Here is a 25,952-nt window from a genome sequence, read left to right as displayed (position 1 = left end):
TTGTGATTGCCCAGTATTTTTCATTGGGGCGAAGCTGTGGCAAATTTGGTTTTGGTACAAAATGAATATTATTGACCCTGTACCACTCTAAGACAACCTTAGAATTATGGCAGGTCAAAAACTTGATAGAAAAAAGAACGTGATTGTATAAGAAAGAAATAGAAAAATAGAAATATTCGTTGCTTAATCATCCATGGTTTTAAAGGATAAGCAGAGTCCCCTTAACAACAATAAAAAAATCATAAATATTGGGTACAAAAATGTCATATGTAAATAGACAAACCCAACAGCTTCATCGTTCGGTCGCCACTGTTTAATTTTCCTTCTTAGTATAAAGATATTGGGCTTGTATTGTATTATCTACAAATAGGATCATTTGCCTGTGGTCACATATCTAGAAGATCATTCTCAACAAGCATTTTATAAAGAAGTGTTAAATTTAATATTTACCATTAAAGCGTTTAAACTGTAAAACCCTTTTCTATTCAAATATTGAATTGGGTTGTCGTAAAGTGCGACAATTCTGATGTGAGTTCCATCGGTGCACATAACTACACAAGGACAGGTAATTTTTTACAAAAAAATCTCCTGGCGTCTGCTTTTTCGTCGGCAGTCATATCCATGGTTATGAAATCCGCTAGTTCACGTTCCAACGCGGCTAGAGTTTGATCTAGCGTTTCAGAAAAAGTAGATTGGGCAATTGCCATAGTAAAATCGATACCAACACTTTGTTGGTACGACCCTTGAGCAAAAAATCTTTGTTGAACAATTTTTCTTCCGCCGATAACCCACGCTTATGCTTATGCTAGTTCCACTTTGGCAAGGATTTCTTCATACACCCTCTTCGGAACTCGGTAATTGTTAATTAAGCTGAAAAAGGAACATGTTAAAACAGTGGCAACGATTGTTGAGCCAATACGCTTACGTTTTATCCGATAATTCAAGCGGATCAAAATTCTCCTTCAATCGCCTACGGTATGCTGCTAGATTTATCTCCTCTTCATTCTCCGCATCATTTAAAAAGAATAATGAATTTATCATTCAAATCTTTTGGATGCTTCACGAACTAAAATGCTTCTCGATACGATAGAAGTCGCACTAATTGTAACGTTGTTAAAAGTAAACAAACTCTAGGTTTCCATGGTAATTTGACAGACGGCGAAACTACTCGATAGGTATTTTTATGGGTTGTTATAATTTTACCGACTGCTCAGTTGAATACATTCGCGATACCAATTCGAGTAGATAAATTTATCGGTCGATATAATCAAACGGGTTGGTAAATTTTACCGACTGCTTTCGCGATAGGTACCAATGTTGCTTTGCATGCGAAAACACATCGCAATGAAAGCTTCAATTTATTAAAATGAAAAACTTACGTTTCTGCTTGCCTGTCAGATGATGCAGTTGAATGGGCTTCGCTGCTGATAGCACAGCGCATTGACTGCACGTAGTGTGTCAGCATTTGCTGGTGGCGAGGCTTTTTCTCTTACGGCAGCAAGTCGATGTAGTCAGCCATTTTTGAAACAAACGCTGCTTGTTGTTTGCTGAGCTCGGTTTGCAGCGCTTGTTTTTGTGCGGCAGTCAATGCCTTATACTGCTTAATGGCTGCCTTGCGCCACGCAACCGCCGGAATTGATTTGTTTTTATTGGAAAACTTGTGCATAAAATATTCGCTGAGTTGAAGTGGCACGTATTTTGGCTTCTCAGCATTTTTGTTATCCATTTTTTTGGTCGTCGTACTGAAAAAAAAACAAAACAATTAGATTACACAACAAAAAACCATCGTTTTAAATATAAACAGTTATAAGAGCATCTTTCAACGCTGCTCGATATATGCAGGCCAATTCTTTATTTTTTCCTGTCCCACATAGACCCTTTACTATGACCTGGGGAGCAATAGGTGGGGCTTGGGTTTGAGCGGGGGTGTAGGGTGTGTTCTGGTGAAACCAGAGTGGTCACTTGCCCGGCACAGAGGCTCAAACCAGTTTTCCCCACACTTTCATGTTGTTTCCTGCACTTGCTCGAAACTTTCGAGCAGTATCGAGCAGTCGCTGTGCTGGTTGGGCGTGCCGGTCCGGAAAAACCCATGGTGTTAAATGTTTTTTTTTGTCAAAATTCTAGTTTAAAGTAAATTCTTCTGTGGTTTTCCCTGCAATATCCTTTACAACACATCATTGAGCACTTAAAAAAAAATTATCAACTTTGCTTGACCACATGTCATGTTTTTAATGTTTTGCAACTAGTGTCACCCGATATGCCAATTTTGAATCAATATCCGATTCGGCAAATCTTTACCGCTTTGGAAGCGATTTTTACTAAAAATTCACTCACTTTTCTGGAATCACTTGAGTTTTTCACTTTCTTCACTTTTCACGTTTCTCACTTTTAAAGTCGTCCGTACTGCTCGGAGGTCGGAAGCAAAAGAGAATCTACCTCATGGTCGATTCTGACAGATGTCAGTTTTCATGGTGCTTAAGACTTAAGGTAGGGTTAGCATAAGATACTTGAACTAGAGGTAAAAACATGATAAAGGTGTCTAGGAACGTCTGGACTATTCGGTTATCAAACCGGCCCTGCTGGCAAATCAAGCACTCGAATCTCGCCCTCCTGTCCACCGGAGTACTCGAATTTTTCGAGCAAAGTCGAGCAAGCACGAATAGTGTAGGAATGATGGTTTTAAATGTCCGTGATGCACGAGTGACCAATGTTGGTGTGGCCAAACATACCCCATCCACCCCGTACCCCCACATCTTACCGCCCTGCACCCATGACAACTTTGGAGATGGTTCGAAGCACTTTTTATGTAAATCCAACCAAACCAAGACAACTTCCTAGGTGGTTCGAAGCACTTTTTACGTAATTTCAACCACACCAAAACAACTTCTAAGGTGGTTTGGAGCACTTTTTACGTAATTCCAAGCACACCAAAACAACTTCTAAGGTGGTTCGGAGCACTTTTTACGTAATTCCAACCACACCAAAACAACTTCTAAGGTGGTTCGAAGCACTTTTTACGTAATTGCAACCACACCAGAACAACTTTTACGGTGGTTCGGAGCACTTTTTACGTAATTCCAACCACACCAAAAAAAATTCTAAGGTGGTTCGAAGCATTTTTACGTAGTTCCAACCACACCAGAACAACTTCTAAGGTGGTTCGAAGCACTTTTTACGTAATTCCAAGCACACCAGAACAACTTCTAAGGTGGTTCGAAGCATTTTTACGTAGTTCCAACCACACCAGAACAACTTCTAAGGTGGTTCGAAGCACTTTTTACGTAATTCCAAGCACACCAAAACATTTTCTAAGGTGGTTCGGAGCACTTTTTACGTAATTCCAACCACACCAAAACAACTTCTACGGTGTTTCGGAGCACTTTTTACGTAATTCCAACCACACCAGAACAACTTCTAAGGTGGTTCGAAGCACTTTTAACGTAATTCCAACCACACCAAAACAACTTCTAAGGTAGTTCGAAGCACTTTTTACGTAATTCCAACCAAACCAAAACAACTTCTAAGGTGGTTCGAAGCACTTTTTTCGTAATTGCAACCACACCAAAAAAAATTCTAAGGTGGTTCGGAGCACTTTTTTCGTAATTCCAACCACACCAGAACAACTTCTAAGGTGGTTCGGAGCACTTTTTACATAATTCCAACCACACCAGAACAACTTCTAAGGTGGTTCGAAGCACTTTTTACGTAATTCCAACCACACCAGAACAACTTCTAAGGTGGTTCGTTGCACTTTTAACGTAATTCCAACCAAACCAGAACAACTTCTAAGGTGGTTCGAAGCACTTTTTACGTAATTCCAAGCACACCAAAACAACTTCTAAGGTGGTTCGAAGCACTTTTTACGTAATTCCAAGCACACCAAAACATTTTCTAAGGTGGTTCGGAGCACTTTTTACGTAATTCCAACCACACCAAAACAACTTCTACGGTGTTTCGGAGCACTTTTTACGTAATTCCAACCACACCAGAACAACTTTTAAGGTGGTTCGGAGCACTTTTTACGTAATTCCAACCACACCAAAAAAAATTCTAAGGTGGTTCGGAGCACTTTTTTCGTAATTCCAACCACACCAGAACAACTTCTAAGGTGGTTCGGAGCACTTTTTACATAATTCCAACCACACCAGAACAACTTCTAAGGTGGTTCGAAGCACTTTTTACGTAATTCCAACCACACCAGAACAACTTCTAAGGTGGTTCGTTGCACTTTTAACGTAATTCCAACCAAACCAAAACAACTTCTAAGGTGGTTCGAAGCACTTTTTACGTAATTCCAAGCACACCAAAACAACTTCTAAGGTGGTTCGAAGCACTTTTTACGTAATTCCAACCACACCAGAACAACTTCTAAGGTGGTTCGAAGCACTTTTTACGTAATTCCAACCACACCCGAACAACTTCTAAGGTGGTTCGAAGCACTTTTTACGTAATTCCAACAACACCAGAACAACTTCTAAGGTGGTTCGAAGCACTTTTTACGTAATTCCAACCACACCAGAACAACTTCTAAGGTGGTTCGGAGCACTTTTTACGTAATTCCAACCACACCAGAACAACTTCTAAGGTAGTTCGAAGCACTTTTTACGTAATTCCAACCACACCAGAACAACTTCTAAGGTGGTTCGTTGCACTTTTAACGTAATTCCAACCAAACCAAAACAACTTTGGAGATGAATGTCCCGTGTTAGGTACGTTCCGGTAAAAATCTATTTTGGAAAGTAGACCAGTAAGCGTTTCGAAGCAAAGCGTATCTTTTCGGTATCCAGAATATAAAGTTAAACCATCCTCGTGCGTGATGATCGGATAAATACAATCCAAACGGTGGGTATGGGTGACGTACCACGGATTGAGTTCATGGGTACGGGAAATTATCCCGCGTAGTGAGTTCGAGGGTGCAGGGCGGTAAGATGTGGGGGGTAAGTGGAAAATTGGACGAAAAGTTTAACACGATTTTCCGGTCGTGTGAGATGGAAAACGACGCCTATGATAAAAGAAAGTTTTAAGTGCAATTTGCGAACAAATCGGTGGAAAATTGACCAAACGGCGAATGAAAAACGTTTTGACAACTTGTCAGTCGGAAAATTCGATAAAAAGTTTTTCACGACTTTCCGGTCGTGTGAAATGGCAAACGACGCGGTAAAATATAAGAAAGTTTTTGGTGCAATTTGCGAACAAATCGGTGGTAAACTGACCAAACGGCGAGTGAAAAGCTTTTTGACAACCTGTCAGCCGGAAAATTCGATTAAAAGTTCTTAGCGATTTTCCGGTCGTGTGAGATATCAAACGACGTGGTAAAATATAAGAAAATTTTTGGTTCAATTAACGAACAAATCGGTGGAAAATTAACCAAACGGCGAGTGAAAAACTTTTTTACAACTTGTAAGTCGGAAAATTCTAGGAAAAGTTTTAAGCGATTTTCCGGTCGTGTGAGATATCAAACGACGCGGTAAAATATAAGAAAATTTTTGGTGCAATTTGCGAACAAATCGGTGGAAAATTGACCAAACGGCGAGTGAAATACTTTTTGACAACTTGTCAGTCGGAAAATTCGATAAAAAGTTTTTCACGATTTTCCGGTCGTGTGAGATACTAAACGACGTGGTAAAATATAAGAAAGTTTTTGGTGCAATTTGCGAACAAATCGGTGGAAAACTGACCAAACGACGAGTGAAAAACTTTTTGACAACCTGTCAGTCGGAAAATTCGAAAAAAAGTTTTTCACGATTTTTCGGTCGTTTGAGATACTAAAGGACGTGGTTAAATATAAGAAAATTTTTGGTGCAATTTGCGAACAAATCGGTGGAAAACTGAAAAAACGGCGAGTGAAAAACTTTTTGACAACCTGTCAGTCGGAAAATTCGATAAAAAGTTTTTCACGATTTTCCGGTCGTTTGAGATATCAAACGACTTGGTAAAAAATCAGAAAATTTTTGGTTCAATTAACGAACAAATCGGTGGAAAATTAACCAAACGGCGAGTGAAAAACGTTTTGACAACTTGTAAGTCGGCAAATTCTAGGAAAAGTTTTTCACGATTTTCCGGTCGTGTGAGATACTAAACGACGTGGTAAAATATAAGAAAATTTTTGGTGCAATTTGCGAACAAATCGATGGAAAACTGACCAAACGGCGAGTGAAAAACTTTTTGACAACCTGTCAGTCGGAAAATTCGATAGGAAGTTTTTCACGATTTTCCGGTCGTTTGAGATATCAAACGACTTGGTAAAAAATAAGAAAATTTTTGGTGCAATTTGCGAAAAATCGGTGGAAAATTGACCAAACGGCGAGTGAAAAACGTTTTGACAACTTGTTAGTCGGAAAATTCTAGGAAAAGTTTTTCACGATTTTCCGGTCGTGTGAGATATCAAACGACGCGGTAAAATATAAGAAAATTTTTGGTGCAATTTGCGAACAAATCGGTGGAAAATTGACCAAATGGCGAGTAAAAACCAATTTGACAACTTGTCAGTCGGAAAATTCTAGGAAAAGTTTTTCACGATTTTCCGGTTGTGTGAGATACTAAACGACGTGGTAAAATATAAGAAAATTTTTGGTGCAATTTGCGAACAAATCGATGGAAAACTGACCAAACGGCGAGTGAAAAACTTTTTGACAACCTGTCAGTCGGAAAATTCGATAAAAAGTTTTTCACGATTTTCCGGTCGTGTGAGATGTCAAACGACGTGGTAAAAAAAAAAAAAATTTTAATGCAATTTGCGAACAAATCGGTGTAAAATTGACCAAACGGCGAGTGAAAAACGTTTTGACAACTTGTCAGTCGGAAAATTCGATTAAAAGTTTTTCACGATTTTCGGGTCGTGTGAGATATCAAACGACGCGGTACAATAAAAAAAAAATTTTGATGCAATTTGCGAACAAATTTGTGGAAAACTGACCAAACGGTGAGTGAAAAACTTTTTGACAACCTGTCAGTCGGAAAATTCGATAAAAAGTTTTTCACGATTTTCCGGTCGTTTGAGATATCAAACGACGTGGTAAAATATAAGGAAATTTTTGGTGCAATTTGCGAACAAATCGGTGGAAAATTGACCAAACGGCGAGTGAAAATCGTTTTGACAACTTGTCAGTCGGAAAATTCGATTAAAAGTTTTTCACGATTTTCCGGTCGTGTGAGATATCAAACGACGCGGTAAAAAAAAAAAAAAAAATTTGATGCAATTTGCGAACAAATCGGTGGAAAACTGACCAAACGGCGAGTGAAAAACTTTTTGACAACTTGTCAGTCGGGAAATTCGATTAAAAGTTTTTCACGATTTTCCGGTCGTGTGAGATATCAAACGACGCGGTAAAATAAAAAAAAAAATTTGATGCAATTTGCGAACAAATCGGTGGAAAACTGACCAAACGGTGAGTGAAAAACTTTTTGACAACCTGTCAGTCGGAAAATTCGATAAAAAGTTTTTCACGATTTTCCGGTCGTTTGAGATATCAAACGACGTGGTAAAATATAAGGAAATTTTTGGTGCAATTTGCGAACAAATCGGTGGAAAATTGACGAAACGGCGAGTGAAAAACTATTTGACAACTTGTCAGTCGGAAAATTCTAGGAAAAGTTTTTCACGATTTTCCGGTTGTGAGAAATACTAAACGACGCGATAAAATAAAAGAAAATTTTTGGTGCAATTTGTGAACAAATCGGTGGAAAACTGACCAAACGGCGAGTGAAAAACTTTTTGACAACTTGTGAGTCGGAAAATTCTAGGAAAAGTTTTTCACGATTTTCCGGTCGTGTGAGATATCAAACGACGTGGTAAAATATAAGGAAATTTTTGGTGCAATTTGCGAACAAATCGGTGGAAAATTGACGAAACGGCGAGTGAAAAACTATTTGACAACTTGTCAGTCGGAAAATTCTAGGAAAAGTTTTTCACGATTTTGCGGTAGTGTGAGTTTGCAAAAGACGCGGAAAAATATAACAAAATTTTCGGCGCAAACCACAAGTGGATCGAAGCAAAACCAACGAAACAATGAGTGAAAAACTTTAGTACCAGAACAATTAATTTTTCTGTCAATGGGGATAAAATTTAATTCCTGTCAATGGGGAACAATTTAATTTTCTGTCCCAACAAGTAGTTTATCGGCCCAAGATTAAGGGAACGTTGGTGGTAACGGTGTTTTGAGCCCAGCTGGTGCCCAGGTACCCCCCGTGGGTAGTGCAGGCCCCAGCCACGACCACCTCCCTTCCTCCCCAACACACCCCTTCACCAATGCACCATTGACGGGGCAAGGGGGAAAGGCAAGGTTTATATGCATGGTGAGCAAAAGGCGAGGTAAATATGCATGGTAAACAGCTTTCTGCCCAAAAACTCACTTTTCCGTACGAGCTAGCAGAAAGCAATGTTTGGCACGAATGTTTATCTTTACAAGTCCTATCTTTCGTCCCTACATGGCATTTCAATCCGAGGTACGCAAAAGGGCGATATGGCCGATTCACGTATGCGACAAAAAGTGTGCACAAAATGCGCCACCGCGTGAAATTCCCTGACCGGCATGGCAAGCACTGTTTTGGCAAGTACTTATCATGTAGGAACTTTGCTCCGAACACTTGGAAGCGCTAACTGGTAACGCGGAGACGATATTCGGGGATTTGGCCAAAAGGCAAGGTTAATATGCATGGTGAGCAAAAGGCGAGGTAAATATGCATGGTAAACTGCCTTTTGCCCAAAAACTCACTTTTCCGTACGAGCTAGCGGAAGGCAATGTTCGGCACGAATGTTTATCGCCACAAGGCCTATCTGTCGTCCATACATGGCATTTCGAACCGAGTTTCGCAAAAGGGCGATATGGCCGATACACGTATGTGACAAAAAGTGTGCACAAAATGCGCCAATAAGTGTAATTCCCTAAACGGCATGGCAAGCACCGTTTTGGCAAGTACTTATCTTGTTGGAACTTTGATCCGAACACTTGGAAGCGCTAACTGGTAACGCGGAGACGATATTCGGGGGTTTGGGCAAAAGGCAAGGTTAATATGCATGGTGAGCAAAAGACGAGGTAAATATTCATGGTAAACTGCCTTTTTCCCAAAAACTCACTTTTTCGTACGAGCTACCGGAAAACAATGTTCGGCACGAATGTTTATCGCTACGAGGACTATCTTTCGTCCATACATGGCATTTCGATCCGAGGTACGCAAAAGGGCAATATGGCCGATACACGTATGTGACCAAAAGTGTGCACAAAATGCGCCACCAAGTGTAATTCCCTTAACGGCATGGCAAGCACCGTTTTGGCAAGTACTTATCATGATGGAACTTTGATCCGAACACTTAAAAGTGCTAACTGGTAACGCGGAGACGATATTCGGGGATTTGGCCAAAAGGCAAGGTTAATATGCATGGTGAGCAAAAGGCGAGGTAAATATGCATGGTAAACTGCCTTTTGCCCAAAAACTCACTTTTCCGTACGAGCTAGCGGAAAGCAATGTTGGGCACGAATGTTTATCGCCACAAGGCCTATCTTTCGTCCATACACGGCATTTCGATCTGAGGTACGCAAAAGGGCGATATGGCCGATACACGTATGTGACAAAAAGTGTGCACAAAATGCGCCACCAAGTGTAATTCCCGGACCGGCATGGCAAGCACTGGTTTGGCAAGTACTTATCATGTTGGAACTTTGATCTGAACACTTAAAAGCGCTTACTTTAAACGCGGAGGCGATATTCGAGGGTTTGAGCAAAAGGCAAGGTTAATATGCAGTGGCGTCTCGTGAGAAAATAAGATGGTTGTGCACCTTCAAAACAAGTAATACCTTCTTAGGTAAACCATATAACGTGGTTTATTAGAACCAGAACGACATGACACACGACGACGAATTTGGTCAGGATGTTAAGTGAAAGAATAGGTTGAGAAACCGTGAATGGTCTATTTAGTTCTGCAATCTTTAATTGCTACTAAAAGAATCGACCTGAAAAACGAATTTAACAGCTCATCTACGATGTCCTGCTAGATGTCGATGCACAAATTGACTGGTAATTTCACGCTAAATAGAACAATTGCATGAAAAATCTTTCGAATGAAGTTGACCAGCAATATTACCCAGTCCAGCATGCCTGCTTAGACATTTTTAATTAGCTTTAAATTGTTGGCTACATTTGCGTGTTTGTTTCCTCGATTTTAATCCATAGTTTTATTTTTTTTCAAATTCACTTCACGATCGTCAATATCTACTCGATAAATATATCCGCGGTTAGAAAATATTTGTGAATCAAATTCTTATTTGGCAAGTCAGACTCACCTCGGGCCCGGCCTGAGTACAATGCTATGTGCACAGGAAAGGCACCTTTACATTGACAATTTCACATGGACGCATCGAACACATGCACGAGAGAACTAATGTGTACATATACGATCGGCTAGTGCACTGGCAGAAGTGCCCACCCGTTAACAAAACCAATCGACTTTCCAGCTGGATTTTGACGCTTGCTAATAAGAAAACTAGCGCTTCTTCACCGTTCGTAATGAGAATGGTATTATGAGACTGTGGTTAAGAGAACTGTTCTTATTGGATTAAAGATGCTCGTTTGTAGCAGCGGTGCACCAGCAGAAGTGCCCAGCGCAGCGTTGTAAAGCGTTAAGTAGATTTTTAACGCAACTGTTGCGGGTGGAAATTACAATACCATAACTAAACAAATAATTTTGTGATTCATTTTAAAAATTCATGACTGTGCAGTGCACAGGTTGCTCAGGTGGACAAGACGCCACTGTTAATATGCATGGTGAGCAAAAGGCGAGGTAAATATGCATGGTAAACTGCCATTTACCCAAAAACTCACTTTTCCGTACGAGCTAGCGGAAAGCATCGTTTGGCACGAATGTTTATCGCTACGAGGCCTATCTTTCGTCCATATACGGCATTTCGATCCGAGGTACGCAAAAGGGCAATATGGCCGATAGACGTATGTGACAAAAAGTGTGCACAAAATGCGCCACCGCGTGTAATTCCCTTAACGGCATGGCAAGCACCGTTTTGGCAAGTACTTATCTTGTTGTAACTTTGTTCCGAACACTTGGAAGCGCTAACTGGTAACGCGGAGACGATATTCGGGGATTTGGGCAAAAGGCAAGGTTAATATGCATGGTGAGCAAAAGGCGAGGTAAATTTGCATGGTAAACTGCCTTTTGCCCAAAAACTCACTTTTCTGTACGAGCAACCGGAAAGCAATGTTCGGCACGAATGTTCATCTCTACAAGGCCTATCTTTTGCCTATACATGGCATTTCGATCCGAGGTACGCAAAAGGGCGATATGGCCGATACACGTTTGGGACAAAAAGTGTGCACAAAATGCGCCACCAAGTGTAATTCCCTTAACGGCATGGCAAAAACCGTTTTGGCAAGTACTTATCATGTTGGAACTTTGCTTTGGACACTTTAAAGCGCTAACTGGTAACGCGGAGACGATATTCGGGGATTTGGGCAAAAGGCAAGGTTAATATGCATGGTGAGCAAAAGGCAAGGTAAATATGCGTGGTAAACTGCCTTTTCCCCAAAAACTTACTTTTCCGTACGAGCTAGTGGAAAGCAATGCTCGGCGCGAATGTTTATCGCCACGAGGCCTTACTTTCGTCCGCATACGGCATTTCGATCCGAGGTACGCAAACGGGCGATATGGCCGATACACGTTTGAGACAAAAAGTGTGCACAAAATGCGCCACCGCGTGTAATTCCCGGACCCGCATGGCAAGCACAGTTTTGGCAAGAACTTCTCATGTTGGAACTTTGATTCGAACACTTGGAAGCGCTAACTGGTAACGCGGAGACGATATTCAGGGATTTGGCCAAAAGGCAAGGTTAATATGCATGGTGAGCAAAAGGCAAGGTTAATATGCATGGTAAACTGCCTTTTGACCAAAAACTCGATTTTCCGTACCAGCTAATGGAAAGCTATGTTCCGCACGAATGTTTATCGTCTCAAGGACTATCTTTCGTCCATACATGGCATTTCGATCCGAGGTACGCAAAAGGGCAATATGGCCGATAGACGTATGTGACAAAAAGTGTGCACAAAATGCGCCACCGCGTGTAATTCCCTTAACGGCATGGCAAGCACCGTTTTGGCAAGTACTTATCATGATGGAACTTTGATCCGAACACTTAAAAGTGCTAACTGGTAACGCGGAGACGATATTCGGGGATTTGGGCAAAAGGCAAGGTTTATATGCATGGTGAGCAAAAGGTGAGGTAAATATGCATGGTAAACTGCCTCTTGCCCAAAAACTCACTTTTCCGTACGAGCTAGCGGAAAGCAATGTTCAGCACGAATGTTTATCGCCACGAGGCCTATCTTTCGTCCATATACGGCATTTCGATCCGAGGTACGCAAAAGGGCGATATGGCCGATACACGTATTTGACAAAAAGTGTGCACAAAATGCGCCACCGCGTGTAATTCCCTTAACGGCATGGCAAGCACCGTTTTGGCAAGTACTTTTCATGTTGGAACTTTGATCCGAACATTTGAAAGCGCTTACTATCAACGTGGAGACGAAATTCGGGGATTTGGGCAAAAGGCAAGGTTAATATGCATGGTAAACTGCCTTTTGCCCAATAACTCACTTTTCCGTACGAGCTAGCAGAAAGCAATGTTCGGCACAAATGTTTATCGCCACGAGGCCTATTTTTCGTTCATTTATACCATCTCCAAAGTTTTTTGAGTGTGGTCGGGAATACGTTAAAAGTGCTTCGAACCACCAAGGAAGTTGTTTTGGTGTGGTTGCAATTACGTAGAAAGTTCTTCGAACCATCTCCAAAGTTGTTTTAGTTTGGTTGGAATTACGTAAAAAGTGCTTCGAACCACCTAGGAAGTTGTTTTGGTTTGGTTGGAATTACATAAAAAGTGCTTCGAACCATCTCCAAAGTTGTCATGGGTGCAGGGCGGTAAGATGTGGGGGTACGGGGTGGATGGGGTATGTTTGGCCACACCAACATTGGTCACTCGTGCATCACGGACATTTAAAACCATCTTTCCTACACTATTCGTGCTTGTTCGACTTTGCTCGAAAAATTCGAGTACTCCGGTGGACAGGAGGGCGAGATTCGAGTGCTTGATTTGCCAGCAGGGCCGGTTTGATAACCGAATAGTCCAGAAGTTCCTAGATACCTTGATCATGTTTTTACCTCTAGTTCAAGTATCTTATGCTAACCCTACCTTAAGTCTTAAGCACCATGAAAAATGACATCTGTCAGAATCGACCACGAGGTAGATTCTCTTTTGCTTCCGACCTCCGAGCAGTACGGACGACTCCGAGCAGAAACGTGAAAAGTGAAGAAAGTGAAAAACTCAAGTGATTTCATAAAAGTGAGTGAATTTTTAGTAAAAATCGCTTCCAAAGCGGTAAAGATTTGCCAAATCGGATATTGATTCAAAATCGGCACATTGGGTGACACTAGTTGCAATACATTAAAAACATGACATGTGGTCAAGCAAAGTTGATAATTTTTTTTTTAAGTGCTCAATGATGTGTTGTAAAGGATATTGCAGTGAAAACCACAGAAGAATTTGCTTTAAACTAGAATTTTGACAAAAAAAAATTTAACACCATGGGTTTTTCCGGACCGGCACGCCCAACCAGCACAGCGACTGCTCGATTCTGCTCGAAAGTTTCGAGCAAGTGCAGGAAACAACATGAAAGTGGGGGGAAAACTGGTTTGAGCCTCGGTGCCGGGCAAGTGACCACTCTGGTTTCACCAGAACACACCCTACACCCCCGCTCAAACCCAAGCCCCACCTATTTCCCCCCAGGTCATAGTTAAGGGTCTATGTGGGACAGGAAAATATATAGAATTGGCCTGCATATATCGAGCAGCGTTGAAAGATGCTCTTATAACTGTTTATATTTAAAACGATGGTTTTTTGTTGTGTAATCTAATTGTTTTGTTTTTTTTTTCAGTACGACGACGAAAAAAATGGATAACAAAAATGCTGAGAAGCCAAAATACGTGCCACTTCAACTCAGCGAATATTTTATGCACAAGTTTTCCAATAAAAACAAATCAATTCCGGCGGTTGCGTGGCGCAAGGCAGCCATTAAGCAGTATAAGGAATTAACTGCCGCACAAAAACAAGCGCTGCAAACCGAGCTCAGCAAAAAACAAGCTGCGTTTGTTTCAAAAATGGCTGACTACATCGACTTGCTCCCGTCAGAGAAAAAGCCTCGCCACCAGCAAATGCTGACACACTACGTGCAGTCAATGCGCTGTGCTATCAGCAGCGATGTCCATTCAACTGCATCATCTGACAGGCAAGCAGAAACGTAAGTTTTTCATTTAAATAATATGAGGCTTTCATTGCGATGTGTATTCGCATGCAAAGCAACATTGGTTCGCTAAAGATAGAAATGTTTTGTACAATGAAGGCGGTCAGTAAAAACATAGAACCGTTCTTTAGCAAGCTGGTGTGCAAATATGTTTTGAATGTTTCGTTGCTTAGATTGACAAACATATTTTTTTTTATATTTTAAGGGTTACCACTCCGGCACAGATGCTACACTCATCACAATTTCTTGAGCCACCACCAAGGTATTTCTTGAAAAAACGTTTTTGCGTCGAAAATGGTCCGTTACACAATACTAAACTATTTCTGCCTATTTCCAACAGCAATTTGCTTCAATTTTATAACCAGTTTCTCTATTTTGGTGATCCGATGGAGTGCAAAAAAACCTTCGAGGGGCTGTCAAGACGACTAAAGAGCGTCATTGAAACAGTGAAGAAAAACGCGCAAGAACTTTTCCTGCAGGAGGCGCCACAATATATTGAAAGCCTATCTGATGATGCAAGGAATGAATACATACGCCTTTTGAAAGAAACACTTATTCACGAAAGGAGTGGCAAGGAACGGTAAGAGAAGTTGTTTGGTCCAGATGCTGATGAATATTTTTTAAAAATTACTTCTTTTTACTAAATCATTCGTAATAGGCCTGGCGCGACGTTTAAAGGAAAAAAAACTCCAAACAGCGGTAGGCTGCGGGAACCCACCCTTCCACCAAGGTAAGAATGCCACAACAACGTGTACTTTTATATGTCGTCAAGTACAAAACCAAATCACTCCCAAATTGTATTTCACAGAACATCGCTTGAGTTTTTTGCACGATTCATTTACACTGGGAAAGCAAGCAGTCTGCGGGAGTCATTTAAAAAGCTTTCGAATGCCTCAAAGCAAATCATCGCAAGAAACAGAAAAGACATGCAGAAACAATACTTCGCCGACCTTAAAAAATTTTTGAGTATGCTTCCAAAGCAGAAAGCAAAGGTATATCTAAGATACGTGCAGCTGAAGGCCAAGTGGAAAATTGACTTGTAGTCTTTGTTGCTCAAAAGGTTTGTAAATAGGTTTTTTCTGTTTTTTTTTCCATTATCAAATTCGATTAAAATACCATATGCAATTCTCATAATCGTTTTTTTTTTCAAATGATTTTAGAAATGTTGGACTAAAGCTGATTAAAGACGATACGTCCGCATCACCTGATCGTTGAGTTCCTTAGAAATAAGAAAACGTGGACTGCCGCACTTTGGGTGTTAAACATTATTTTTAAAAGACCATTTTTTTATCATTTCTTTTTTATTCAATAATCACCATTCAAAATTCCCCGTTTCATCCCTATTTTAGTTGAATTTTTAATAAGGCTTCAATATTTTAAAAAGTGAGAAGTTTATACTGATAAAATGACATTTGATTATTAACATAAAAAAAATGCAAAAGAAAATTTGATGAAATCGAAACAAAGATCATTTATTATTTGAGAAATCCGAAACTCACTCAAACCCTTAAGTTTGAATAAGCTAACTTGAAAGAACACGAAGATATTGGTTGATGACCACAAAATTTGGGAACTTAGTCGGCCAAAGTGCACTTTGTAGGACGATTTGCGGGGGGTAAGAGGGATCGGAGGGAAAAATGAATAATAAGCAAATAGTCTCACCTCGTCACGATCTACAACTTAGCCGTTTAGCCGACCGACGTACCGCGGATTGAGTTCATGGTTACGGGAAATTATCCCGCGGAGTGAGTTCGAGGGTGCAGGGCGGTAAGATGTGGGGGGTAAGGGGTGGTTGGGGTATGTTCGGGCGCACCAACGTTGGTCCCTTTTGCACCACCGACATTTAAAACCATCTTTCCTACACTTTATGTGCTTGCTCGACTTTGCTCGAAAAATTCGAGTACTTCGGTTGACAGCGGGGCTAGATTCGAGTGGTTGATTTGCCAGCAGGGCCGATTTGACCACCGAGCATTCCGGACGTCATTAAGTTTTTTGCTAAAATCTTCGTCAATTTTTCCGCAATTGGGCTGCGGTTTTTACTAAAAATTTTAAAATAATTTTGCGCGTCTATTGGTGTTTGGATCGACTGTGAACTCGAAAATTTTTTGCGACCATTTTTTCCCGAACCACGTGTCCAAACACCAGTTTTTTGCTTCTCTTTCTCTCAAATCCCATCCGATCGAACTGCGGTTTGCGGCGTTCATTTCAAAATAATTTTACGCGTCTTTTTATATGCATTTTGTTGAGTTGTTCGAAAAAAATATGTTTTCATGAAAATAATGGGTAAGCACCTGAGACTACGCCCCGTGACGCCAAATGTGCCGCACAGGGTTTTCACTTTTTTTTAGAGTTCATAAAATGCGCATAAAGTATTGACAAAATGGTGATAGAAAAACCTGCTAACGTTTCGCTTTTGCTTAGCTAGTTAAACCATTTCTCCACATTCAAGCGCGATCCATTCCATTGGTGTTAGTAAACGAAGCAGTTAAAGAGGGGGATATGGCCGGGACCTAGTTTAACCAACGGTTTATTTTTCTCCGAATTTAAGTAGGCTAAAGTATTCGCCAAGCACACCGCAACCGGTATGCTACCGTACCGAATCAGTTTTTCCTGGACGGCCAAAGCCCCCAATGTGTTAACGGCGACGCGCAAATCATGGTAACGGTTCTTTTTCCGCCGAATTCCAGCCACGCGACGTGTGCACCGAGCAACCCTGACCTTGATAGAACCAATTCGATAATTCACGGTCAGCCTGCTTAGTTCGTTCTTCGCTTCTGCACTCATACTCAACGGAAAACATTTTTTTCCCATGAACTAAAGACGGTCATATTGGTCGTTGACCGTTCGTGGCGAGAACTTGGCCATATGGCAAGGTAAATATGCATGGTGCACTGCGTTTTGCCCAAAAACTCATTTTTCTGTTCGAGCTAGCGGAAAGCAATGTTTGACACGAATGTTCATCGCCACAAGGCCTATCTTTTGTCCATATACTGCATTTTGATCCGAGGTACGCAAAAGGGCGATATGGCCGATACACGTATGTGACAAAAATTGCGCACAAAATGCGCCACCGCGTGTAATTCCCGGAACAGCATGGCAAGCACTGTTTTGGCAAGTACTTATCATGTTGGAACTTTGCTTTGGACACTTGCAAGCGCTAACTGGTAACGCGGAGACGATATTCGGGGATTTGGCCAAAAGGCAAGGTTAATATGCATGGTGAGCAAAAGGCGAGATAAATATGCATGGTAAACTGCCTTTTCCCCAAAAACTTACTTTTCCGTACGAGCTACCGGAAAGCAATGTTCGACACGAATGTTTATCGTCTCAACGACTATCTTTCGTACATACATGGCATTTCGATCCGAGGTACGCAAAAGGGCAATATGGCCGATACACGTATGTGACCAAAAGTGCACAAAATGCGCCACCAAGTGTAATTCCCTTAACGGCATGGCAAGCACTGTTTTGGCAAGTACTTATCATGTTGGAACTTTGATCCGAACACTTGGAAGCGCTAATTGGTAACGCGGAGACGATATTAGGGGATTTGGGCAAAAGGCAAGGTTAATATGCATGGTGAGCAAAAGGCGAGATAAATATGCATGGTAAACTGCCTTTTCCCCAAAAACTTACTTTTCCGTACGAGCTACCGGAAAGCAATGTTCGACACGAATGTTTATCGTCTCAACGACTATCTTTCGTACATACATGGCATTTCGATCCGAGGTACGCAAAAGGGCAATATGGCCGATACACGTATGTGACCAAAAGTGCACAAAATGCGCCACCAAGTGTAATTCCCTGACCGGCATGGCAAGCACCATTTTGGCAAGTACTTATCATGTTGGAACTTTGATCCGAACACTTGGAAGCGCTAACTGGTAACGCGGAGACGATATTAGGGGATTTGGGCAAAAGGCAAGGTTAATATGCATGGTAAGCAAAAGGCGAGGTAAATATGCATGGTAAACTGCCTTTTCCCCAAAAACTCACTTTTCCGTACGAGCTAGCGGAAAGCAATGTTCAGCACGAATGTTTATCGCCACGAGGCCTATCTTTCGTCCATATACGGCATTTCGATCCGAGGTACGCAAAAGGGCGATATGGCCGATACACGTATGTGACAAAAAGTGTGCACAAAATGCGCCACCAAGTGTAATTCCCGGACCGGCATGGCAAGCACTGGTTTGGCAAGTACTTATCATGTTGGAACTTTGATTCGAACACTTAAAAGCGCTTACTTTAAACGCGGAGGCGATATTCGGGGGTTTGAGCAAAAGGCAAGGTTAATATGCAGTGGCGTCTCGTGAGAAAATAAGATGGTTGTGCACCTTCAAAACAAGTAATACCTTCTTAGGTAAACCATATAACGTGGTTTATTAGAACCAGAACGACATGACACACGACGACGAATTTGGTCAGGATGTTAAGTGAAAGAATAGGTTGAGAAACCGTGAATGGTCTATTTAGTTCTGCAATCTTTAATTGCTACTAAAAGAATCGACCTGAAAAACGAATTTAACAGCTCATCTACGATGTCCTGCTAGATGTCGATGCACAAATTGACTGGTAATTTCACGCTAAATAGAACAATTGCATGAAAAATCTTTCGAATGAAGTTGACCAGCAATATTACCCAGTCCAGCATGCCTGCTTAGACATTTTTAATTAGCTTTAAATTGTTGGCTACATTTGCGTGTTTGTTTCCTCGATTTTAATCCATAGTTTTATTTTTTTTCAAATTCACTTCACGATCGTCAATATCTACTCGATAAATATATCCGCGGTTAGAAAATATTTGTGAATCAAATTCTTATTTGGCAAGTCAGACTCACCTCGGGCCCGGCCTGAGTACAATGCTATGTGCACAGGAAAGGCACCTTTACATTGACAATTTCACATGGACGCATCGAACACATGCACGAGAGAACTAATGTGTACATATACGATCGGCTAGTGCACTGGCAGAAGTGCCCACCCGTTAACAAAACCAATCGACTTTCCAGCTGGATTTTGACGCTTGCTAATAAGAAAACTAGCGCTTCTTCACCGTTCGTAATGAGAATGGAATTTTGAGACTGTGGTTAAGAGAACTGTTCTTATTTGATTAAAGATGCTCGTTTGTAGCAGCGGTGCACCAGCAGAAGTGCCCAGCGCAGCGTTGTAAAGCGTTAAGTAGATTTTTAACGCAACTGTTGCGGGTGGAAATAACAATACCATAACTAAACAAATAATTTTGTGATTCATTTTAAAAATTCATGACTGTGCAGTGCACAGGTTGCTCAGGTTGACAAGACGCCACTGTTAATATGCATGGTGAGCAAAAGGCGAGGTAAATATGCATGGTAAACTGCCTTTTGCGCAAGAACTCACTTTTCCGTACGAGCTAGCGGAAAGCAATGTTCGGCTCGAATGTTTATCGCCACGAGGCCTATCTTTCGTTCATATACGGCATTTCGATCCGAGGTACGCAAAAGGGCGATGTGGCCGATACACGTATGTGACAAAAAGTGTGCACAAAATGCGCCACCGCGTGTAATTCCCTTAACGGCATGGCAAGCACCGTTTTGGCAAGTACTTTTCATGTTGGAACTTTGATCCGAACATTTGAAAGCGCTTACTATCAACGTGGAGACGAAATTCGGGGATTTGGGCAATAGGCAAGGTTAATATGCATGGTGAGCAAAAGGCAAGCTAAATATGCATGGTAAACTGCCGTTTAACCAAAAACTAACTTTTCCGTACGAGCTAGCGGAAAGCAATGTTCGGCACGAATGTTTATCGCCACAAGGTCCATCTTTCGTCCATACCCGTCATTTCGATCCGAGGTTAGCAAAAGGGCGATATGGCCGATACACGTTTGTGACAAAAAAAGTGCATAAAATGCGCCTTGGCCGGCACTTGCCAAAATCACACTTGAACCACGAATACCGCCCAGGTGCTATGAGATAGCTGTTTAGCGAAAACTATTTTTAAATTAGATGGGCGTATACGAAACTCTTATTACAAGGGGACAACCTGGTCAGAGAGCTGCAAGTTGGTCATATGGCCTGATGATTATTCTTGGCGTACACTTGGTGTACCAAGGCTAGGTACCTTTCATGAATTATTACTCGGACGGTTTGCTACTGAGCGACAAAAAAGGATGTGAATTAGAAAAGCCTTGAGTGGGACAATTTAGGGAAAATGTGAGCAAAAAATCAGCAAGTCCAGGCGCGAAGCTATTAGTGAAACATAGAGCAAAATGCGTCCTCAAACTAATGAAATGGGACTTTGACCAAGAATACCGGCAAGATGAAGAAGAGATAGCAAGTTGACGTAGAACATTTATAATTAGTGCATGATCTGCCCAATAAAAAAATACGCAGGGTCAAGGACGTAGCTGGCCTACAAAGGTGAGTTATCGATGATTCATGGTTTGCACCTTATTATGGCCAACACAGCTCAAGGTACCTTACAAGTAGGAAAATTCTCGGAAAAGTTTTTCACGATTTTGCTCTCGTTTGAGTTTGAAAATGACGCGGAAAAATATAAAAAATTTTTGTTGAAAACCGCAAGTGAATCGAAGTAAAACTAACGAAATAATGAATGAACAACTTTAGTCCCACAAAAATTTAAATTTCTGTCAATGGGGAACAAATTAAATGTTTGTCAATGGGGAACAATTTAAATTTCTGTCTCAACAAGCAGTTTTTCGGCCCAAGATTAAGGGAACAATGGTGGTAACGGTGTTTTTAGCCCAGCTGATGCCCAGGTACCCCCCGTGGGTAGTGCAGGGCCCCAGCAACGACAGCCTCCCTTCCTCCCAAACCCACCCACTCACCCTCGCACCGTTGAGAGGGCAAGGAGGAAAGGCAAGGTTAATATGCATGGTAAGCAAAAGGCGAGGTAAATATGCATGGTAAACTGCCTTTTGCCCAAGAACTCACTTTTTCGTAAGAGCTAGTGGATAGCAATGTTCAGCACGAATGTTTATCGCCACGAGGCCTATCTTTCGTCCATACATGGCATTTCGATCCGAGGTACGCAAAAGGGCAATATGGCCGATACACGTGTGTGACAAAAAGTGTGCACAAAATGCGCCACCAAGTGTAATTCCCTTACCGGCATGGCAAGCACCGTTTTGGCAAGTACTTATCATGTTGGAACTTTGCTCCGAACACTTGGAAGCGCTAACTGGTAACGCGGAGACGATATTCAGGGATTTGGCCAAAAGGCAAGGTTAATATGCATGGTGAGCAAAAGGCAAGGTTAATATGCATGGTAAACTGCCGTTTAACCAAAAACTATTTTTTCCGTACGAGCTAGCGGAAAGCAATGTTCGGCACGAATGTTTATCACCACAAGGCCTATCTTTTGTCGTACATGGCATTTCGATCTGAGGTACGCAAAAGGGCGATATGGCCGATACACGTTTGAGACAAAAAGTGTGCACAAAATGCGCCACCAAGTGTAATTCCCTTAACGGCATGGCCAGCACCGTTTTGGCAAGTACTTATCATGTTGGAACTTTTCTCCGAACACTTGGAAGCGCTAACTGGTAACGCGGAGACGATATTGGGGGATTTGGGCAAAAGGCAAGGTTAATATGCATGGTAAGCAAAAGGCGAGGTAAATATGCATGGTAAACTGCCTCTTGCCCTTTTGCGTACCTCGGATCGAAATGCCATGTATGGACGAAAGTCTCGTGACGGGTGTCACGGCGTAGTTAAATGTATGCGATACATTTCTCAAATATAAGCGCTCAGTCATCTGTACATCATGGTAGGTTCCCACGACGTGCAATATGCGTTCAACTTATCAATGTTCATGTGTCCTGCAGTTCACATTATGACGCGCAGTTAGCTGCGGTCTTCATCGATCCATGAGCCGAGTGATCCACTGCCGAGGGTGACTAACTTGCGTAAGCCGCCGCTGTGCGCGTATACCCGTTCCCCGTAGGGAGGAGCAAGCCGCCGCTTAGAGACGAAGCATAAAGTGTCCTCATTCCACATAGGGCAAGCTGGATTAATCCATTTTACCCAGGACGGCCGAAGCGGCGTGGACCAGGGGAGAACTGAACTTTATACTTCACACCACAGTAAGTCTACGTGTCCTCTTCCACATAGGGCAAGCTAGAACTAACTATCTTACCCAGGACTGCCGAAGCAGCGTGGACCAGGGGAGGAACACACTTTTCATAGAAACGTAAGGCATCCATGACTGCCATAGTGCGTAAGCCGCCGCTGTGCGCGTAAACCCGTTCCCCGTAGGGAGGAGTCAAGCCGCCGCTTAGAAACGAAGTATTAAGTGTCCTCTTCCACATAGGGCAAGCTAGAATTAACTAGCTAGCTGGTACGGAAAATCGAGTTTTTGGTCAAAAGGCAGTTTACCATGCATATTTACCTTGCCTTTTGCTCACCATGCATATTAACCTTGCCTTTTGCCCAAATCCCCTAATATCGTCTCCGCGTTACCAGTTAGCGCTTCCAAGTGTTCGAATCAAAGTTCCAACATGAGAAGTTCTTGCCAAAACTGTGCTTGCCATGCGGGTCCGGGAATTACACGCGGTGGCGCATTTTGTGCACACTTTTTGTCTCAAACGTGTATCGGCCATATCGCCCGTTTGCGTACCTCGGATCGAAATGCCGTATGCGGACGAAAGAAAGGCCTCGTGGCGATAAACATTCGCGCCGAACATTGCTTTCCACTAGATCGTACGGAAAAGTAAGTTTTTGGGGAAAAGGCAGTTTACCACGCATATTTACCTTGCCTTTTGCTCACCATGCATATTAACCTTGCCTTTTGCCCAAATCCCCGAATATCGTCTCCGCGTTACCAGTTAGCGCTTTAAAGTGTCCAAAGCATTCCAAGTCCAAGTTTTCTTATTTTTAAGGAACTCAACGATCAGGTGATGCGGACGTATCGTCTTTAATCAGCTTTAGTCCAACATTTCTAAAATCATTTGAAAAAAAAAACGATTATGAGAATTGCATATGGTATTTTAATCGAATTTGATAATGGAAAAAAAAACAGAAAAAACCTATTTACAAACCTTTTGAGCAACAAAGACTACAAGTCAATTTTCCACTTGGCCTTCAGCTGCACGTATCTTAGATATACCTTTGCTTTCTGCTTTGGAAGCATACTCAAAAATTTTTTAAGGTCGGCGAAGTATTGTTTCTGCATGTCTTTTCTGTTTCTTGCGATGATTTGCTTTGAGGCATTCGAAAGCTTTTTAAATGACTCCCGCAGACTGCTTGCTTTCCCAGTGTAAATGAATCGTGCAAAAAACTCAAGCGATGTTCTGTGAAATACAATTTGGGAATGATTTGGTTTTGTACTTGACGACATATAAAAGTACACGTTGTTGTGGCATTCTTACCTTGGTGGAAGGGTGGGTTCCCGCAGCCTACCGCTGTTTGGAGTTTTTTTTCCTTTAAACGTCGCGCCAGGCCTATTACGAATGATTTAGTAAAAAGAAGTAATTTTTAAAAAATATTCATCAGCATCTGGACCAAACAACTTCTCTTACCGTTCCTTGCCACTCCTTTCGTGAATAAGTGTTTCTTTCAAAAGGCGTATGTATTCATTCCTTGCATCATCAGATAGGCTTTCAATATATTGTGGCGCCTCCTGCAGGAAAAGTTCTTGCGCGTTTTTCTTCACTGTTTCAATGACGCTCTTTAGTCGTCTTGACAGCCCCTCGAAGGTTTTTTTGCACTCCATCGGATCACCAAAATAGAGAAACTGGTTATAAAATTGAAGCAAATTGCTGTTGGAAATAGGCAGAAATAGTTTAGTATTGTGTAACTTACTTAATCCTTATGATAGATTTATTCCAAAATCTTACAGAAAGCGTTACTTCTAACGTTACATATAAGCAAAACGGTTTATTTGTTACTTGCCATGATGATTTGTTTCACTTGCATATATTGCAAGTGGGATATGGAGCACTTTTGGTGTCGGTCGAGATGGAAAAAAACATAGCACCTTTCCCAACCTCTGCTCTTGGAAGGGCTTTTGACTTTTTTGTCTTTTGTCCGACCTTCGACTTAATCCTTATGATAGATTTATTCCAAAATCTTACAGAAAGCGTTACTTCTAGCGTTATATTTTAGCAAAACGGTTAATTTGTTACTTGCCATGATGATTTGTTTCACTTGCATATATTGCAAGTTGGATATGGAGCACTTTTGGTGTCGGTCGAGATGGAAAAAAACATAGCACCTTTCCCAACCTCTGCTCTTGGAAGGGCTTTTGACTTTTTTGTCTTTTGTCCGACCTTCGACTTAATCCTTATGATAGATTTATTCCAAAATCTTACAGAAAGCGTTACTTCTAGCGTTATATTTTAGCAAAACGGTTAATTTGTTACTTGCCATGATGATTTGTTTCACTTGCATATATTGCAAGTGGGATATGGAGCACTTTTGGTGTCGGTCGAGATTGAAAAAAACATAGCACCTTTCCCAATCTCTGCTCTTTCAAGGGCTTTTGACTTTTTTGTCTTTTGTCCGACCTTCGACTTAATCCTTATGATAGATTTATTCCAAAATCTTACAGAAAGCGTTACTTCTAGCGTTATATTTTATCAAAACGGTTAATTTGTTACTTGCCATGATGATTTGTTTCACTTGCATATATTGCAAGTGGGATATGGAGCACTTTTGGTGTCGGTCGAGATGGAAAAAAAAATAGCACCTTTCCCAATCTCTGCTCTTTCAAGGGCTTTTGACTTTTTTGTCTTTTGTCCGACCTTCGACTTAATCCTTATGATAGATTTATTCCAAAATCTTACAGAAAGCGTTACTTCTAGCGTTATATTTTATCAAAACGGTTAATTTGTTACTTGCCATGATGATTTGTTTCACTTGCATATATTGCAAGTGGGATATGGAGCACTTTTGGTGTCGGTCGAGATGGAAAAAAACATAGCACCTTTCCCAACCTCTGCTCTTTCAAGGGCTTTTGTCTTTTTTGTCTTTCGTCCGATCTTCGATTTGACCACCATGATGGATTAATTCCAAAATCTCACAGAAATCGTTACTTCTAGCTTTATATATTAGCAAAACGGTTTATTTGTTACTTGCCATGATGATTTGTTTCACTTCCATGTATTGCAAGTGGGATATGGAGCACTTTTGGTGTCGGTCGAGATGGAAAAAAACATAGCACCTTTCCCAACCCCTGGTCTTTCAAGGACTTTTGTCTTTTTTGTCTTTCGTCCGATCTTCGATTTGAGCACCATGATAGATTAATTCCAAAATCTCATAGAGACCGTTATCTAGCGTTACATATAAGCAAAACGGTATCTTCGTTACTTGCCATGATGATTTGTTTCACTTCCATGTATTGCAAGTGGGATATGGAGCACTTTTGGTGTCGGTCGAGATGGAAAAAAACATAGCACCTTTCCCAACCCCTGGTCTTTCAAGGACTTTTGTCTTTTTCGTCTTTCGTCCGATCTTCGATTTGACCACCATGATGGATTAATTCCAAAATCTCACAGAAATCGTTACTTCTAGCTTTATATATTAGCAAAACGGTTTATTTGTTACTTGCCATGATGATTTGTTTCACTTCCATGTATTGCAAGTGGGATATGGAGCACTTTTGGTGTCGGTCGAGATGGAAAAAAACAAAGCACCTTTCCTAACCTCTGCTCTTT

At 41.4% G+C, this 25,952-nt stretch overlaps 1 non-coding gene and 1 pseudogene across 1 annotated transcript; both read right to left on the bottom strand.

Annotated features, from left to right (window-relative positions):
• Positions 1-420: 420 nt before the first annotated feature.
• LOC131271320 (putative nuclease HARBI1) lies at positions 421-1,041 on the bottom strand (annotated as a pseudogene).
• A 20,999-nt stretch (positions 1,042-22,040) lies between these two features.
• LOC131271322 (5.8S ribosomal RNA) lies at positions 22,041-22,195 on the bottom strand. Its single transcript, XR_009180115.1, has one exon. It is a non-coding gene; the product is annotated as a 5.8S ribosomal RNA (ribosomal RNA).
• Between the last annotated feature and the right edge of the window lie 3,757 nt (positions 22,196-25,952).

Source organism: Anopheles coustani, unplaced genomic scaffold, assembly GCF_943734705.1.
Source record: "Anopheles coustani unplaced genomic scaffold, idAnoCousDA_361_x.2 scaffold_95_ctg1, whole genome shotgun sequence".
Classification (NCBI taxonomy): Eukaryota; Metazoa; Arthropoda; class Insecta; order Diptera; family Culicidae; genus Anopheles; species Anopheles coustani.
This window is presented reverse-complemented; position numbering and strand designations above follow the sequence as displayed.